A 17,102-nucleotide genomic window follows, 5' to 3' on the forward strand; every position below is an offset into this window, starting at 1 on the left:
ATAACTTATTTATCTAGGGTAGTAAATGGGTTTATGGTATAATCCCCGGTATCTAAGACAAAGAAGGGGTTAACCTCTGCACTCCTGGTGGTCTAGGGCAGTGAAAGGGTTACTGCTGCCAAGTGGGTTGGCCCTTTCTGTTCTGTGAAAAGGTTGCTTCAAGTGTACCTGTCGTCAACAAAAACTTTTTATGTAATGTAGATTATAAAATTATATGTATAGTTGTAATATACATTGGTTAAAAAATGTGTATATTTTTAGGTGAAAAAAGAGCCCTGCTTGTCCTCAGTGTACAGAGCCCTGCTTGTCCTCAGTGTACAGAGCCCTGCTTGTCCTCAGTGTACAGAGCCCTGCTTGTCCTCAGTGTACAGAGCCCTGCTTGTCCTCAGTGTACAGAGCCCTGCTTGTCCTCAGTGTACAGAGCCCTGCTTGTCCTCAGTGTACAGAGCCCTGCTTGTCCTCAGTGTACAGAGCCCTGCTTGTCCTCAGTGTACAGAGCCCTGCTTGTCTTCGGTGTACAGAGCCCTGCTTGTCCTCGGTGTACAGAGCCCTGCTTGTCCTCGGTGTACAGAGCCCTGCTTGTCCTCGGTGTACAGAGCCCTGCTTGTCCCCAGTGTACAGAGCCCTGCTTGTCCTCTGTGTACAGAGTCCTGCTTGTCCCCAGTGTACAGAGCCCCGCTTGTCCTCAGTGTACAGAGCCCTGCTTGACCTCAGTGTACAGAGCCCCGCTTGTCCTCAGTGTACAGAGCCCTGCTTGTCCCCAGTGTACAGAGCCCTGCTTGTCCTCAGTGCACAGAGCCCTGCTTGTCCTCAGTGTACAGAGCCCTGCTTGTCCTCAGTGTACAGAGCCCTGCTTGTCCTCAGTGTACAGAGCCCTGCTTGTCCTCAGTGCACAGAGCCCTGCTTGTCCTTAATGTTCAGAGCCCTGCTTGTCCTCAGTGTACAGAGCCCTGCTTGTCCTCATTGTACAGAGCCCAGCTTATCCTCAGTGTACAGAGCCCTGCTTGTCCTCAGTGCACAGAGCCCTGCTTGTCCTCAGTGTACAGAGCCCTGCTTGTCCTCAGTGTACAGAGCTCTGCTTGTCCTCAGTGCACAGAGCCCTGCTTGTCCTCAGTGTAAAGAGCCCTGCTTGTCCTCAGTGCACAGAGCCCTGCTTGATCTCAGTGTACAGAGCCCTGCTTGTCCCCTCCCTCACTTCCTGTATTTGGACTCCTCATAGAGACACACAAGCAATAGCCGCAGGGACAAAAATATACATATTTTTTAACCAATATATATTACAAATATACATTTAATGGTATTATCTACATTATATAAAACGTTTTTGTTGACGACAGGTACACTTTAAACTTGGACCTCTAGATTATTCACAGGCAGAAGATTCTGACAAGGTCAATGGTGTTTTGTATTTCGTAATATTCCTGCTGTATTTTGAAGTAGATCTACCGTACAATTAATGTGCTTTAAATCACCTTCTCCTATGGGATTATCCGGCCCCCTGGTACACTGTAATATTATTACTGAGGTGTCCCAACATGTCATCTTTCCGTTGTTTTCTTGGCATGGGCAGATGCAGTAGAGTTTGTGACAAAGCGCGCTTATGTTTTCGCTTCTAGTGGGTGGAGCCTTTCCCTTGAGTGTAAAATAATAAATGGGCATGCATAAGTTATCGTGGCCTTCAACTAACACCTGATAGAATGGAACAATATGTTTTTGTAATGGATCCTGGAGAATAATTCATGTTCAACAACAGGCCTGTTAATAGTAATTGTTTGCTGCAATTTGAACTAAAAAAAGGAGAGAAAAAAAAACGCCTTTAATGACTTGTATCGCATTTTAAAAGTTCGTTCACATGTATGTATTTTTGCTGCATATCTGCTGCTGCAGATTTTCTTGCCCATTGACTTCAATGGGTAACAAAATCTGTGGCAGCAAATCTGCAGCAGAAAATATTCACCTACACACTCGGGAAGCTAAACACTGTTCAGCTTCCTGTTTTACTTCAGCACTGATCATAGAGATCAGGGATGGAAGGGAAAAGAGAAGACTGTCAAATAGTTCTCCCTAAACACCTTTGTGCCTTGGTAACCTAGAGGGTGTGACCTATTGATATGTGGGTGTGGATTGGGTAAAGGAGGTAGGGCTTAACATGTGCTTAAATGGGCACTGTAATAAATAAAACTTTTTATACATTGCTCATCTTGGCAAAACAATAAAGGAAATCTGTCATCAGTTTCACCTGCACTAACTTGTTGGTACAAACTTGAAGTGCGGGTGACACTGATTAAAATAATACCTATTACAGGCCAATCCATGGTCCTGCTCCCCCTTTATCTTCCTTATTCGGGCGCTGGATTTGGGACATTGGCGGTGCTACAGGAGAACCCTGATGTCACCGCTTTACTCCGTGAGCAGGCTTCAAACAGCAGCAACTGCTAAAAATCTGGTACAATGTTACACTTCCTCAGTTTACACTTTTTTGAGGGTCCATTCACACTACCTACTCCGCTCCGGAATTCCACTGCGGAAAATCCTGTGCCTCAGCCTCCCATTGTTTTTAATACAGGGTGGGCCATTTATATGGATACATCTTAATAAAATGGGAATGGTTGGTGATATTAACTTCCTGTTTATGGCACATTAGTATATGTGAGATGGGTGGTGACCATGGCAGTCATTTTGAAGTCGGCCATTTTGAATCCAACTTTTGTTTTTTCAATAGGAAGAGGGTCATGTGACACATCAAACTTATTGGGAATTTCACAAGAAAAACAATGATGTGCTTGGTTTTACCATAACTTTATTGTTTCATGAGTTATTTACAAGTTTCTGACCACTTATAAAATGTGTTCAATGTGCTGCCCATTGTGTTGGATTGTCAATGCAACCCTCTTCTCTATATACTACTATATATTACTATATACACCGCAGGAGAAATGCTAGCACAGGCTTCCAGTATCCGTATACACTGCTATATACTACTATATACACCGCAGGAGAAATGCTAGCACAGGCTTCCAGTATTCGTATACACTGCTATATACTACTATATACACCACAGGAGAAATGCTAGCACAGGCTTCCAGTATCCGTATACACTGCTATATACTACTATATACACCGCAGGAGAAATGCTAGGACAGGCTTCCAGTAACCGTAGTTCCAGGTGCTGCACATCTCGTATCTTCACAGCATAGACAATTGCCTTCAGATGACCCCATAGATGAAAGTCTAAGGGGGTCAGATCGGGAGACCTTGGGGGCCATTCAACTGTCCCACGACGACCAATCCGCTTTCCAGGAAACTGTTCATCTAGGAATGCTCGGACCTGACACCCATAATGTGGTGGTCACCATCTTGCCAGGTCCGAGCATTGCTAGATGAACAGTTTCCTGGAAAGTGGATTGGTCGTCGTGGGCCGGCTGAATGGCCCCCAAGGTCTCCTGATCTGCCCCCCTTAGACTTTTATCTTTGGGGTCATCTGAAGGCAATTGTCTATTCTGTGAAGATACGAGATGTGCAGCACCTGAAACTACGGATACTGGAAGCCTGTGCTAGCATTTCTCCTGCAGTGTATATAGTAGTATATAGCAGTGTATACGGATACTGGAAGCCTGTGCTACCATTTCTCCTGCGGTGTATATAGTAGTATATAGCAGTGTATACGGATACTGGAAGCCTGTGCTAGCATTTCTCCTGCGGTGTATATAGTAGTATATAGCAGTGTATACGGATACTGGAAGCCTGTGCTAGCATTTCTCCTGCGGTGTATATAGTAGTATATAGCAGTGTATACGGATACTGGAAGCCTGTGCTAGCATTTCTCCTGCGGTGTATATAGTAATATATAGTAGTATATAGAGAAGAGGGTTGCAGTGACAATCCAACACAATGGGCAGCACATTGAACACATTTTATAAGTGGTCAGAAACTTGTAAATAACTCATGAAAGAATAAAGTTACGTTAAAACCAAGTACATCATTGTTTTTTCTTGTGAAATTCCCAATAAGTTTGATGTGTCACATGACCCTCTTCCTATTGAAAAAACAAAAGTTGGATTCAAAATGGCTGACTTCAAAATGGCTGCCATGGTCACCACCCAACTTGAAAAGTTTCCCCCCTCACATATACTAATGTGCCACAAACAGGAAGTTAAAATCACCAACCATTCCCATTTTATTAAGGTGTATCCATTTAAATGGCAAACCCTGTATGTCTGTAGTGTATCTGTCTGTAGTGTGTTTGTGTAGTGTGTGTCTGTAGTGTATGTCTGTAGTGTATCTGTCTGTAGTGTGTGCTTGTGCAGTGTGTGTCTGTAGTGTGTGTTTGTGTAGTGTGTGTCTGTAGTGTATCTGTCTGTAGTGTGTGTTTGTGTAGTGTGTGTCTGTAGTGTATCTGTCTGTAGTGTGTGCATATGTAGTGTGTGTCTGTAGTGTATGTCTGTAGTGTGTGTTTGTGTAGTGTGTGTCTGTAGTGTATGTCTGTAGTGTGTGTTTGTGTAGTGTGTGTCTGTAGTGTATGTCTGTAGTGTGTTTGTGTAGTGTGTGTCTGTAGTGTATCTGTCTGTAGTGTGTCTGTAGTGTGTCTGTAGTGTGTGTCTGTAGTGTGTGTTTGTGTAGTGTGTGTCTGTAGTGTGTGTTTGTGTAGTGTGTGTCTGTAGTGTGTGTCTGTAATGTATCTGTCTGTAGTGTGTGTTTGTGTAGTGTATGTCTGTAGTGTGTGTCTGTAGTGTGTTTGTGTAGTGTGTCTGTAGTGTGTGTTTGTGTAGTGTGTGTCTGTAGTGTATCTGTAGTGTGTGTTTGTGTAGTGTGTGTCTGTAGTGTATCTGTCTATAGTGTATGTTTGTGTAGTGTGTGTCTGTAGTGTATCTGTCTGTAGTGTGTGTTTGTGTAGTGTGTGTCTGTAGTGTATCTGTCTGTAGTGTGTGTTTGTGTAGTGTGTGTCTGTAGTGTATCTGTCTGTAGTGTGTGTTTGTGTAGTGTATGTCTGTAGTGTGTATTTGTGTAGTGTGTGTCTGTAGTGTATCTGTCTGTAGTGTGTGTTTGTGTAGTGTGTGTTTGTGTAGTGTGTGTCTGTAGTGTGTGTCTGTAGTGTATCTGTCTGTAGTGTGTTTGTGTAGTGTGTGTCTGTAGTGTATCTGTCTGTAGTGTGTGTTTGTGTAGTGTGTGTTTGTGTAGTGTGTGTCTGTAGTGTATCTGTCTGTAGTGTGTGTTTGTGTAGTGTGTGTCTGTAGTGTGTGTTTGTGTAGTGTGTGTCTGTAGTGTGTGTCTGTAATGTATCTGTCTGTAATGTATCTGTCTGTAGTGTGTGTTTGTGTAGTGTGTGTCTGTAGTGTGTGTTTGCGTAGTGTGTGTCTGTAATGTATCTGTCTGTAATGTATCTGTCTGTAGTGTGTGCTTGTGTAGTGTATGTCTGTAGTGTATGTCTGTAGTGTGTGTCTGTAGTGTGTGTTTGTGAAGTGTGTGTCTGTAGTGTGCGTTTGTGTAGTGTGTGTCTGTAGTGTATCTGTCTGTAGTGTGGGTTTGTGTAGTGTGTGTTTGTGTAGTGTGTGTCTGTAGTGTGTGTTTGTGTAGTGTGTCTGTAGTGTATCTGTCTGTAGTGTGGGTTTGTGTAGTGTGTGTTTGTGTAGTGTGTGTCTGTAGTGTGTGTTTGTGTAGTGTGTCTGTAGTGTGTGTCTGTAGTGTATCTGTCTGTAGTGTGTTTGTGTAGTGTGTTTGTGTAGTGTATCTGTCTGTAGTGTGTGTTTGTGTAGTGTGTGTTTGTGTAGTGTGTGTCTGTAGTGTATCTGTCTGTAGTGTGTGTTTGTGTAGTGTGTCTGTAGTGTGTTTGTGTAGTGTGTGTCTGTAGTGTGTGTCTGTAATGTATCTGTCTGTAATGTATCTGTCTGTAGTGTGTGTTTGTGTAGTGTGTCTGTAGTGTGTGTTTGTGTAGTGTGTGTCTGTAGTGTGTGTCTGTAATGTATCTGTCTGTAATGTATCTGTCTGTAGTGTGTGCTTGTGTAGTGTATGTCTGTAGTGTGTGTCTGTAGTGTGTGTTTGTGTAGTGTGTGTCTGTAGTGTGTGTCTGTAGTGTGTGTTTGTGTAGTGTGTGTCTGAAGTGTGTGTTTGTGTAGTGTGTATCTGTAGTGTGTGTTTGTGTAGTGTGTGTCTGTGGTGTGTGTCTGTAATGTATCTGTCTGTAGTGTGTGTTTGTGTAGTGTGTCTGTAGTGTATCTGTCTGTAGTGTTTGTTTGTGTAGTGTGTATCTGTAGTGTATGTCTGTAGTGTGTGTTTGTGTAGTGTGTGTCTGTAGTGTATGTCTGTAGTGTGTTTGTGTAGTGTGTGTCTGTAGTGTGTGTTTGCGTAGTGTGTGTCTGTGGTGTGTGTCTGCAATGTATTTGTCTGTAGTGTGTGTTTGTGCTGTGTATGTGTGTAGTGTATGTCTGTAGTGTGTGTTTGTGTAGTGTGTGTCTGTAGTGTGTGTCTGTAGTGTGTGTCTGTAGTGTGTGTTTGTGTAGTGTGTGTTTGTGTAGTGTGTGTCTGTAGTGGGTGTCTGTAGTGTGTGTTTGTGTAGTGTATCTGTCTGTAGTGTATGTCTGTAGTGTGTGTTTGTGTAGTGTGTGTCTGTAGTGTATCTGTCTGTAGTGTGTGTCTGTAGTGTGTGTTTGTGTAGTGTACCTGTCTGTAGTGTATGTCTGTAGTGTGTGTTTGTGTAGTGTGTGTCTGTAGTGTATCTGTCTGTAGTGTGTGTCTGTAGTGTGTGTCTGTAGTGTGTGTTTGTGTAGTGTGTGTCTGTAGTGTGTGTCTGTAGTGTGTGTTTGTGTAGTGTGTGTCTGTAGTGTATATGTCTGTAGTGTATGTCTGTAGTGTGTGTTTGTGTAGTGTGTGTCTGTAGTGTATCTGTCTGTAGTGTGTGTCTGTAGTGTGTGTTTGTGTAGTGTGTGTCTGTAGTGTATCTGTCTGTAGTGTATCTGTCTGTAGTGTGTGTCTGTAGTGTGTGTTTGTGTAGTGTGTGTCTGTAGTGTGTGTTTGTGTAGTGTGTGTCTGTAGTGTGTGTCTGTAGTGTGTGTTTGTGTAGTGTGTGTCTGTAGTGTGTGTTTGTGTAGTGTGTGTCTGTAGTGTGTGTTTGTGTAGTGTGTGTCTGTAGTGTGTGTTTGTGTAGTGTGTGTCTGTAGTGTGTGTTTGTGTAGTGTGTGTCTGTAGTGTGTGTTTGTGTAGTGTATGACTGTAGTGTGTGTTTGTGTAGTGTGTGTCTGTAGTGTGTGTTTGTGTAGTGTGTGTCTGTAGTGTGTGTTTGTGTAGTGTGTGTCTGTAGTGTGTGTTTGTGTAGTGTATGACTGTAGTGTGTGTCTGTAGTGTGTGTTTGTGTAGTGTGTGTCTGTAGTGTGTGTTTGTGTAGTGTATGACTGTAGTGTGTGTTTGTGTAGTGTGTGTCTGTAGTGTGTGTTTGTGTAGTGTATGACTGTAGTGTGTGTTTGTGTAGTGTATGACTGTAGTGTGTGTCTGTAGTGTGTGTTTGTGTAGTGTGTGTCTGTAGTGTGTGTTTGTGTAGTGTATGACTGTAGTGTGTGTTTGTGTAGTGTATGACTGTAGTGTGTGTCTGTAATGTATCTGTCTGTAGTAGTGTGCTGTCTACCTAATGTGGGGCAACACTGCTTCATACCTAAAGTGAGGGAACTATGCTGAACACCTAATGAGTTTTTCAGACAAGTCTAAGATCTGTGTGTTTTTGTTTTTTGTCGGGGAGATTGACTGTGATTGTTAGTGTATGTGGGGGGGGGGGGGTTGTGTGTGTGAGGGGGGGGGGGGGGGGTAAATTGCTTGCCCAGGGTCCAATCAAAACTAAAGACGTCCCTGGCACTGTGTGAATAGAATTCTATAACAAGTAACACTATTTTTCAGGATCAAATGTGTCACATTGTTCAGCCTTCATGACGGGTAATGATAACATGTTCTGGTTTATCTGGAAAAAAGGATCAAACCTGTTTTAAAATAGTTTCTGTGTTGAAGTGAAACGCCCATTGCAGGGTCCTGTCACTCAATATGAAGTTATATAGAAAAAGGATCGATAAGGATCATGGAGAAATTCCAACTACATTGTCCATCCTGTTCGATAATGATCTGGCGGGATTCTTGCGCCATAGTTTTTTCATGCCCCAGCATGCCGCTGATAAGACGGTGATCAACAAGGATAGCACAAGATAATGATTTCTCTAGTGAATTATTGTGAACCAAATGAGCAAAACGCTCCAAACAGTCCAACCAATAGGCAAAAGTTTTCAAATAAATGTACAGTAAATCCTCCCCAAACGACCACCTCTTTGACAAGACCACCTACTTACCCAAACCCGAGTTTCTGTTCCTTATGAATTATCCATTCTTGAAAACCTTTTTTTTTGTGTGTGTGCAATTTTGGGTGGTCATCACTGCATAAGGGTGCGTTCACACGTGTGTATTTTTGCTGCAGATTTGCTGCTGCAGATTTTGGTGCCCATTGACTTCAATGGACAGCAAAATCTGCTGAAGCAAATCTGTAGCAGATCTGCAGCAGAAAATATGCATGTGTGAACGCACCCTAAGGCAGTGTTTTGGCTGTCCAGACATGCTTGGAGTTGTAGTTTTGCAACAGCTGGAGGCACACTGGTTGGGAAACACTGGTGTAAGGTGATCCCCTGCTTGCCTTGAGCTCAGACAGGGCAGAGCCAGAGTTTATGTGCTCTCAATGGAGCAAAGAGAAGAACATTCAGACCTTTAAAATCCAACATGCCCAACCCTTCTCCCTGAAGTCATCTGTTAGGGTCCATTCACACGGGTGGATTACCTGCAGAAATTCCGCAACATTCTCGCTGCAGAAAATTCACAGCAAATTTTGCTACCACTGACTTCAATGGGTCCGAAGGAAAATCTGCAAATTTGCCTCTACTGCAGATTTTCTGCTGACCTATGGAAGTCAATGGTAGCAAAATCTGCTGCGGATTCCGCAGGAAATCCTTCCATGTGAACGGACCCTTAGGGTGCGTTCATACCTGCGTATTTGCAGATTTTGCTGCCCATTGATTTCAAAGGGGGGCAAAAACTCCTGAAGCAAATCTTCAGCAGATCTGCAGCAGAAAATACGCACGTGTGAATGCAGCAGAATTATGTTCACACAGCAGAATTTCAACACAGCAGAATGTCCACACAGAATATTCTGCACAGACTTTCCGCTGCAGCAGAGTCCCATTGAATTCAATGGCGAGAATTTCCAGATGTTTCTGCTGCAGAAATCCTGATGTCTGTCCTTTTTGCTGACTTCACTCGGAAATGCATTGCCGTCTATGAGACGGCACATTTCCGAGCGGTCCTAGCGCCCGCCGGATCTTTTGTGTTTGCGCACAAATTCTACCACGCAAACACTGCCTTAGGAGGCCACCATGCACTTTAGACCAGTGTGTACCAACCAGTGACCAGTGTTTCCCAACCAGTGGGCCTCCAGCTGTTGCAAAACCCCAACTCCGAGCATTCGACCTCTGGGATCTACAGAATGGGTATCCTGAAACTGAAGACTACATGCGCTCCATTCATTTCTGTTAGAGCGCCAAAGATACTCGGGCATCTTCTGCGCTCCCGTAGAAATGAACGGATGATGTAGCGTCAGCAGCTCCGGAATGTGCAGAGAGCCAGGGGCCCATTCTGGAGGTCGCAAGGGTCTGACATTTATCCTCTATATCGGTGGTCTCCAAATTGTGAACCTCCAGATGTGGCAAAACTACAACTCCCAGCATGCCCGGACAGCCGTTGGCTGTCCGGGCATGCTGGGAGTTGTAGTTTTGCCACATCTGGAGGTCCACAGTTTGGAGATTGCTGCCCTATATTTTGGATAGGGGATAAGTTGTTTATTGTCAGCAGTAACTTGGCTCTGCTGCATCTGTATACCATTAGAAAACCTAGGAATGCTCTTCCTGCATGAGAAGCATCCTGTTGTATGGTATGTAGTGTCACTCCTATTTTGTTTTTTAAAATAAGTTTGCTATAAGAAAGAATTTTAATCCTTACATGGGCAGCACAGCTGGCCTGCGGTTCGCATTCCAAGGTAATAGCTTCAGGGTCCAGGAGGAGATTCTGCTCAGGTTGTTATTGGAGTAGCGTGTTTTCTCTCTGCCTGCAATAGGGTTCTGTGGTTTACTCGCAATCTCGAAAAATATACAGTTTTTTATAGCTTGTCCTTTTTTAGTCCAACCTTCTGTAACTAATAATTGAATAATTTTTATATTGTGGTGGCCACGGGGTGTTAGTAAGAGTAACTGTTCATGTCGTGACGCCAGGGCACCGTTATCCTATACACGGTCCGAGGTTGGAGGCCGCTTCTCCTGGGCAAGACATGATGAGCGAATAAACACACCGACGTCAGGTTATGGATGACTGTCTTTACTGAGCTTGTGCAGATGGTAATATATATAGATATCTGTGCATACAGACAATATTGTATGTAAATGTGACATAGTATCGGTAAAAGTACACAAAGTAAAATTTCCAGGATTAAAATGAACTATAAATAAAAAAAAATATATATAACTAAATGGACAAAAGGAATATTACAGAACACTACAATAAACACTATAGGGGCATCCGGCACATCCCATGACCATTAGGAAGGTTCACATCTGTACCACGAACATCCATTTGTGGTATTCCACAAACGGATGTACCAAAAAAAAAGACTAATTTGGCTCTGTGTTTTACACATTTTTGTGGTGTATGTTTATATTCGTTTGCATACATTTTTAAATGTCTACTTTTTTGTTGTTGATATGTTAAACTATGTGTGGTGTCCCGATACCGTATTTCATACGTTACCTTTGTAGAGGTCCCTAGGACGTCGAGGTCCCTCTTCTGTAGTTATCCCCTTGTCACCCCTCAGTTAGTCTATAACTATATAGAAGTACTTATAACTATAAGCATAGATATATGTATATGTGTCATTGCCTACCTGTTCAGGCGTAGCAGGACCTGCAGGTCACGTGATTAGGTTTAGAACTCTATGGTTTTGCTACAGGACCTTTGGAGGTTCCCATGACGTGTTCACCCACAATGCACTGTAACGGTGAGTGACAGTCGTTACGGACCAATCCAAAACGGCCAGCCCCTGCCCATATAAGGGACCTGCGCCATCTTGATCCCTCTCTTGGGTTGCTGACTCTGGAAGAAGTAGGACCTCCGCAGCTTACAAGACAATTACTAGGCCAAAGCCTTGCGGCCTCGGCCTCTAACATAGCGGATAGACTAAGCAATTCCCCGCTACTCACCGCAAGATCACTGGACCTAAACGCACCCTTAAATCCAGCAGATCTCTGCTATATAATCCTTCAGAAACTAAATTGGGCTTATCTGATCCCAACCGACTGTCAATCGCTGCTCAAGCTATATACATATAGACTCTGTTATTTGGACTTTTACTATTGCTGCATGTACAGAAATTCTTCAGTAAAAGTTCCTGCAAGTTTTCAGTTAACAGCTGTTGTGGACAATCCTTTATTTCTGCATCACCTATTGCTCTTGGGAAGGGTGGCAATAGGCCTATCAAGATTACAGTATTTAACCCTCACCTTGGCGTCACGAGTGACAAGGGTTAACAGCGCCCTTAACTATCCTGAACAGCAACACCCTAACTACCCTACACCCCCACAAGGCTTTATCCCAATTCCGCCACCACATATGTAAACACTGTAAAACAAGCGGGGGGAAAAGTATACCTCACCATGACACATAATATTCAAAACCTGTGCAGGGGAACAGTTGAGCAGTTGCCCATAGCAACCAATCAGATCGCTTCTTTCATTTTCATAGGCCTCTTTAAAAATGAAAGAAGTGATCTGATTGGTTGCTATGGGCAACTGGTCAACTTTTTCTCTGCACATGTTTTGATAAATCTCCGCTTATGTCACTAATATAATTCTGTGGGGAAAAATGTAGACTATAGCATATATTTAGTTTTATTTTTTTGTGGTACAGAAAAGTAGTGCATGCAAAACCTCTCTATCCCACAACAAAAATCCTAGAGAAGCGTTCAGGGGACAAAAACATGTCCAAACTGACAGACTTTTAACAACTTTTACATAATGGAAGTCTATGGTTTTACCACAGTATACGTTTAGGTACCGTTTAAACGTATCTCGCGGCATTCTGCTGTGGTATGAGGTGTGCCGGCACGCCGCACTTTGAGATCAACGCTAGCTCCACGCTAGAATAGATTTCACCTACAATTTTTTAGCCCCATCAACTTTTTTACACCTGGGTGAAAGGGCAAACAAGTGGCTTGCACAAAACTATAGGCGTAGAGCCGAATAAATGTATATATATATATATATATATATATATATATATATATATATATATATGTTCCTCAAAGACAATGCAGCACTACTTCACCACTTGATCTCCGGTGCCAGTGCCCTGACTCGATCACAGTCCAGGTAATACCACAACAATGGCGCAGCACTCCAAATCCGATAAATTGTGAATTTTTTTCCTCATGTCAAACAACACAGCAACGTTTCAGCTCCTCAGTGGAGCCTTTTTCAAGCATGAAGCCATGTTTGAAAAAGGCTCCATTGAGGAGTTGAAACGTTGCTGTGTTGTTTGACATGAGGAAATAAATTCACAATTTATCGGATTTGGAGTGCTGCGCCATTGTTGTGGTGTATATATATATATATATATATATATATATATACAGTGGTCCCTCAACATACGATGGTAATTTGTTCCAAACGACCCATCGTTTTTCGAATCCATCGTATGTTGAGGGATTCGTGCAATGTAAAGTATAGGAAATTATACTCACCTGTCCCGCTGCTTCGGCATCTTCTCCGGGATCCTCCGGCTTTTTCCGCATCTTCTCCGGTGTCCGGGCCTCGCTTTCTGGTGACGTTATTACGTTGCGGCACCGGGACGGCGTGTGCAGCGACGTAATAACGACGCCGGAAAGCGAGGCCCGGACCCCGGAGAAGATGCAGTAAAACGCTGGAGAATCGCGAAGTGGACCCGGAGCAGCGGGGATAGGAAAGTGAACCTGTCCAGGAGGCTTAAACTGCTATCCGACAGCAGCTTAAGCATTTTGCGCTGTCGGACAGCAGTTAATGCGATGGCCCTGACATATAAAAGCATTGTATGTTGATGCTGACATCAACATGCGATGGCCTCTGAGAGGCCATCGTATGTTGATTTGATCATATGTCGGGGCCATCGCATGTCGGGGGGTTACTGTGGCTGTGTATATATATATATATATATATATATAATTTTTTTTCTCTTTAAATATTCAATTACATTGCATGCCGATAAAAAAGCATACAATACAATTTATTATGATGAAAAAGTTTTTTTTTTTTTGTTACTATTGTTTTTTTTTTTGCCACTATAAAAATTGTATAACTGAATATATGTACCAAAAAATAAAAGAAAAAAAAACATGGCGTCATGCATAAAACAAGGCCTCAATGAACTATATAAAAGATTATGGTTGACAGATTGAGAAGATGCCAAATTTAGGCCAAATTTGGCATAATCCTTAACTTTCACACAGACGGATCTGCAGCGTATTTTACGCCAACTATGGATCCCTACCTTGTGCCTCCATCTGTGCCTGCTCATAGCGGCAATCCACCTCTACGAGCAGACACGCTGCGATGTGCGTGTCGCCGCACTCATGCGCAGTGTACCCCCACACATCGTGGCCTCTCCCCCTGCTCCCTGAACTAGGCTGAGAGCAGGCGCCGTGTGCGAGTGTACTGCACATGCGCGCAGCGACTCGCACATCGCAGTGTCTGCTCGTAGTGGCGGATGTCCATCGTCGGCGGATTCGCAGCGTAAAATAGGCTGTGGATCCATACGTGTGAACGTACCCTAAGGGTTCCCACAGGGCGTATACGCAGCGTATTTGACGCTGCGCAAATTTTACGGCAGCAGCGGGAAATACGCTGCGTATTCCTTGCTCACTATACACACAGGGCTTTCCGGCGGCAGCCCTATGTGTGTAGTGAGTTTTGGAGGCGGGGCCATGTGCCGGCGTGACTGTGACACGCGGCCCCGCCTCCAGAACTCACTACACACATAGGGCTGCCGCCGGAAAGCCCTGTGTGTATACTGAGCAAGGGATATTTCCCGCTGCTGCCGTAAAATTTGCGCAGCTTCAAATACGCTGCGTATACGCCCTGTGGGAACGCACCCTTAGGCTGTTTTTTTTTAAACCAGTGTGTCTCCAGCTGTTGCAAAACTACAATTCCCAGCATGCCCGGACAGCCAAAGGCTGTCCGGGCATGCTGAGAGTTGTAGTTTTGCAACAGCTGGAGACACCCTGATTGGAAAAACACTGCCTTAAGAAGTTAAATAAATACCTTATCTAAACAAGACGTAATTAGCAGTGACACACATGCTTGCGCATACACGTCTACGTCATGCCAGCTTACGTGTTGTGCTTGTCCTGCCATGTTCGGCGATTTTTTTTCTCCCACGTACTGTAATTCAATGTTTAAAAAAATAAAAAATAAAAAAAATTCCTAGTGATCCCGAGCATTGTGTAAAAGCATAGGCAAATGTCTCGAGAGGCTTCACTGACATTGACAGCAATATCTGAAAGTCGATCAGATCAGACCTTATCACCTACATCAGATACCCAAGCTGTGTACTGGATACAGTGTTCTACGGTTCTGTAGGTTATTCCGTATTTCTATTCACATTATATTTGAAGAAAAACTACATGTAGAAATTACAAAAACAAACAAAATTAAAGGGGTTATCCAGGGGAAAAAACTTTTTTTATATACATATATATATATATATATATATATATATATATATATATATATATATATATATCAACTGGCTCCAGAAAGTTAAACAGATTTGTAAATTACTTCTATTAAAAAATCTTAATCTTTTCAGTACTTATGATCTGCTGAAGTTGAGTTGTTCTCTTCTGTCTAAGTGCTCTCTGATGACACGTGTCTCGGGAACTGTCCAGGGTAGAAGCCAATCCCCATAGCAAACCTCTTCTACTCTTTGCAGTTCCCGGGACAAGCAGAGATGTCAGCAGAGAGCACTGTTGCCAGAAATAAAAGAACAACTCAACTTTAGCAGCTGATAATTATTGGAAGGATTACGATTTTTTAATAGAAGTAATTTACAAATCTGTTTAACTTTCTGGAGCCAGTTGATATGTAAAAAAAAGTTTTTTTTCCTGGAATACCCCTTTAAAACAAAATAAAATATCCCTGTATATCCCTGTCTTCTTTGATCCCTGTTTAAACTTCTACAATGATAACTGAAAGAAGGCACCGTGAACCCTCTATAGAGAACCACTTTTTAAAAGGGGTACTCCGGTGGAAAACATTTTTTTTTTGGTGCCAGAACGTTAAACAGATTTGTAAATTACGGTACTTCTATTAAAAATCGTAATCCTTCCAGTACTTATCAGCTGCCGTATGCTACACAGGAAGTTTTTTTCTTTTTTAATTTATTTTCTGTGTGACCACAGTGCTCTCTGCTGACACCTCTGTCCATGTCAGGAACTGTCCAGAGCAGGAGAGGTTTGCTATGGGGATTTGCTCCTGAACTGGACAGTTCCTGACATGGACAGAGGTGGCAGCATTCACACTATGGAATTTCCGAGCAGAGAAATTCTGGTACAGCAGCCTCTCATTATCTTCAATGGGATTTCCGCAGTGGAAAACTAAACTGAAATTATAAATGTGGACTTGAACATTCTTTTGGTGGAAATCCACGCAGACTGCATTGCTGTCAATGGTGCATATCTGCACGGTCCTAGCTCAGAAGGTTTTCCCGATGCCTGAATGTTCACTGGGAATATCTCCATAGTTAATTTAAAGGGGTACTCCGGCCCTAAGACATCTTATCCCCTATCCAATCTAGCATGCAGCACCCACCTGAGAGCACTGCAGGTCACGCTCCCTCCCATAGACTTGCATTGAGGGGGCAGGGCGTGACGTCACACAGGGGCGGAGTCATGACATCAAGGTACTCCATTCCATGGTCGGGAGGCATAAGACTTGGAGCCTCCAGCGCTTCCTGCAGTGCTCACAGGTGGGTGCAGCATGCTAGATTGTGGGGGTCCCCAGCGGCAGGACCCCTGTGATCAGACATCTTATCCCCTATATTTTGGATAGGGGATAAGATGTCTTAGCGCCGGAGTACCCCTTTAATAGTGTGAATGTAGCCTAATGCTATGCAGATGTAGGGAAGGAGTGGCTGCCCTCCTGCATCATAGCAGCTGTTATTGGTATATCATAACAACAAGCTTGCTGACAACTTTTAAAGGGGTACTCTGCCCCTAGGCATCTTATCACCTATCCAAAGGCTAGGGGATAAGATGTCTGATCACAAGGGGTCCCGCTGCTGGGGACCCCTGCGATCTCAGCTGCGGCACTACAGACATCCAATGCACGGAGCGAACTTCGCTCTGTGCCGGGTGACTGGCGATGCGGGGTGGAGGCTTGTGATGTCACAGTCACACCCGCTCGTGACATCATGGCCCCACCCCCTCAATGCAAGTCTATGGGAGGGGGCGTGGCAGCCATCATGCCCTCTCCCATAGGCTTGCATTGAGGGGGCGTGGCTGTGACGTCACAAGCCTCCGGCGCTGCACCCGACGCTCTAAACGAAAAGGGAGATCACGGGGGTACCCAGCAACGGGACGCCCGCAATCAAACATCTTATCCCCTATCCCCTAGGGGTGGAGTACCCCTTTAACATCCTCCAGCACAACAATGAATGCAGCTCTGGAATATAAAGCTGGAATTTTCAAGATTAGTAATGCAATAAGTTTATATTCAAAATCAACTTTTTTTTAAGGATATTTTGTCTTTATCTTTACTTGAAATGGTAACATAAGGTGAACATATCTTTGGCAATAGCTCTTCCCGTTTTTTATTAAAAACAAAAAAAAAAGACCAATTGCTCAGTAGAGATAATAGACTGTCTGCGTGTATCACTAAGTTCAGTGACACAGGCTGGTGGCTATATAGTAAATTACCCCGCCGTCTCCCCGCTTGTACCTATAAATCACGAACGCCATGTTGGCTGCTTTCTGGAACATTTACACTTTTGAACTAATGAAGGAAACACAT

The 17,102-nt window shown here is 43.6% G+C and overlaps 1 protein-coding gene and 1 long non-coding RNA gene across 4 annotated transcripts in view; one reads left to right on the top strand and one right to left on the bottom strand.

Annotated features, from left to right (window-relative positions):
- The window catches only part of HPCAL1 (hippocalcin like 1), a 198,026-nt gene that overhangs the window by 9,971 nt on the left and 170,953 nt on the right, over positions 1–17,102 (top strand). The gene's annotated exons all lie outside the window — the stretch shown is intronic.
- On the bottom strand, positions 1,189–11,757 carry LOC130361331 (uncharacterized). Its single transcript, XR_008890965.1, has 4 exons — positions 11,717–11,757; positions 10,949–11,054; positions 10,015–10,120; positions 1,189–1,787 (listed from the first exon to the last, which is right to left on the bottom strand). It is a non-coding gene; the product is annotated as an uncharacterized LOC130361331 (long non-coding RNA).

This window comes from Hyla sarda, chromosome 3 (assembly GCF_029499605.1).
Source record: "Hyla sarda isolate aHylSar1 chromosome 3, aHylSar1.hap1, whole genome shotgun sequence".
Taxonomy (NCBI): Eukaryota; Metazoa; Chordata; class Amphibia; order Anura; family Hylidae; genus Hyla; species Hyla sarda.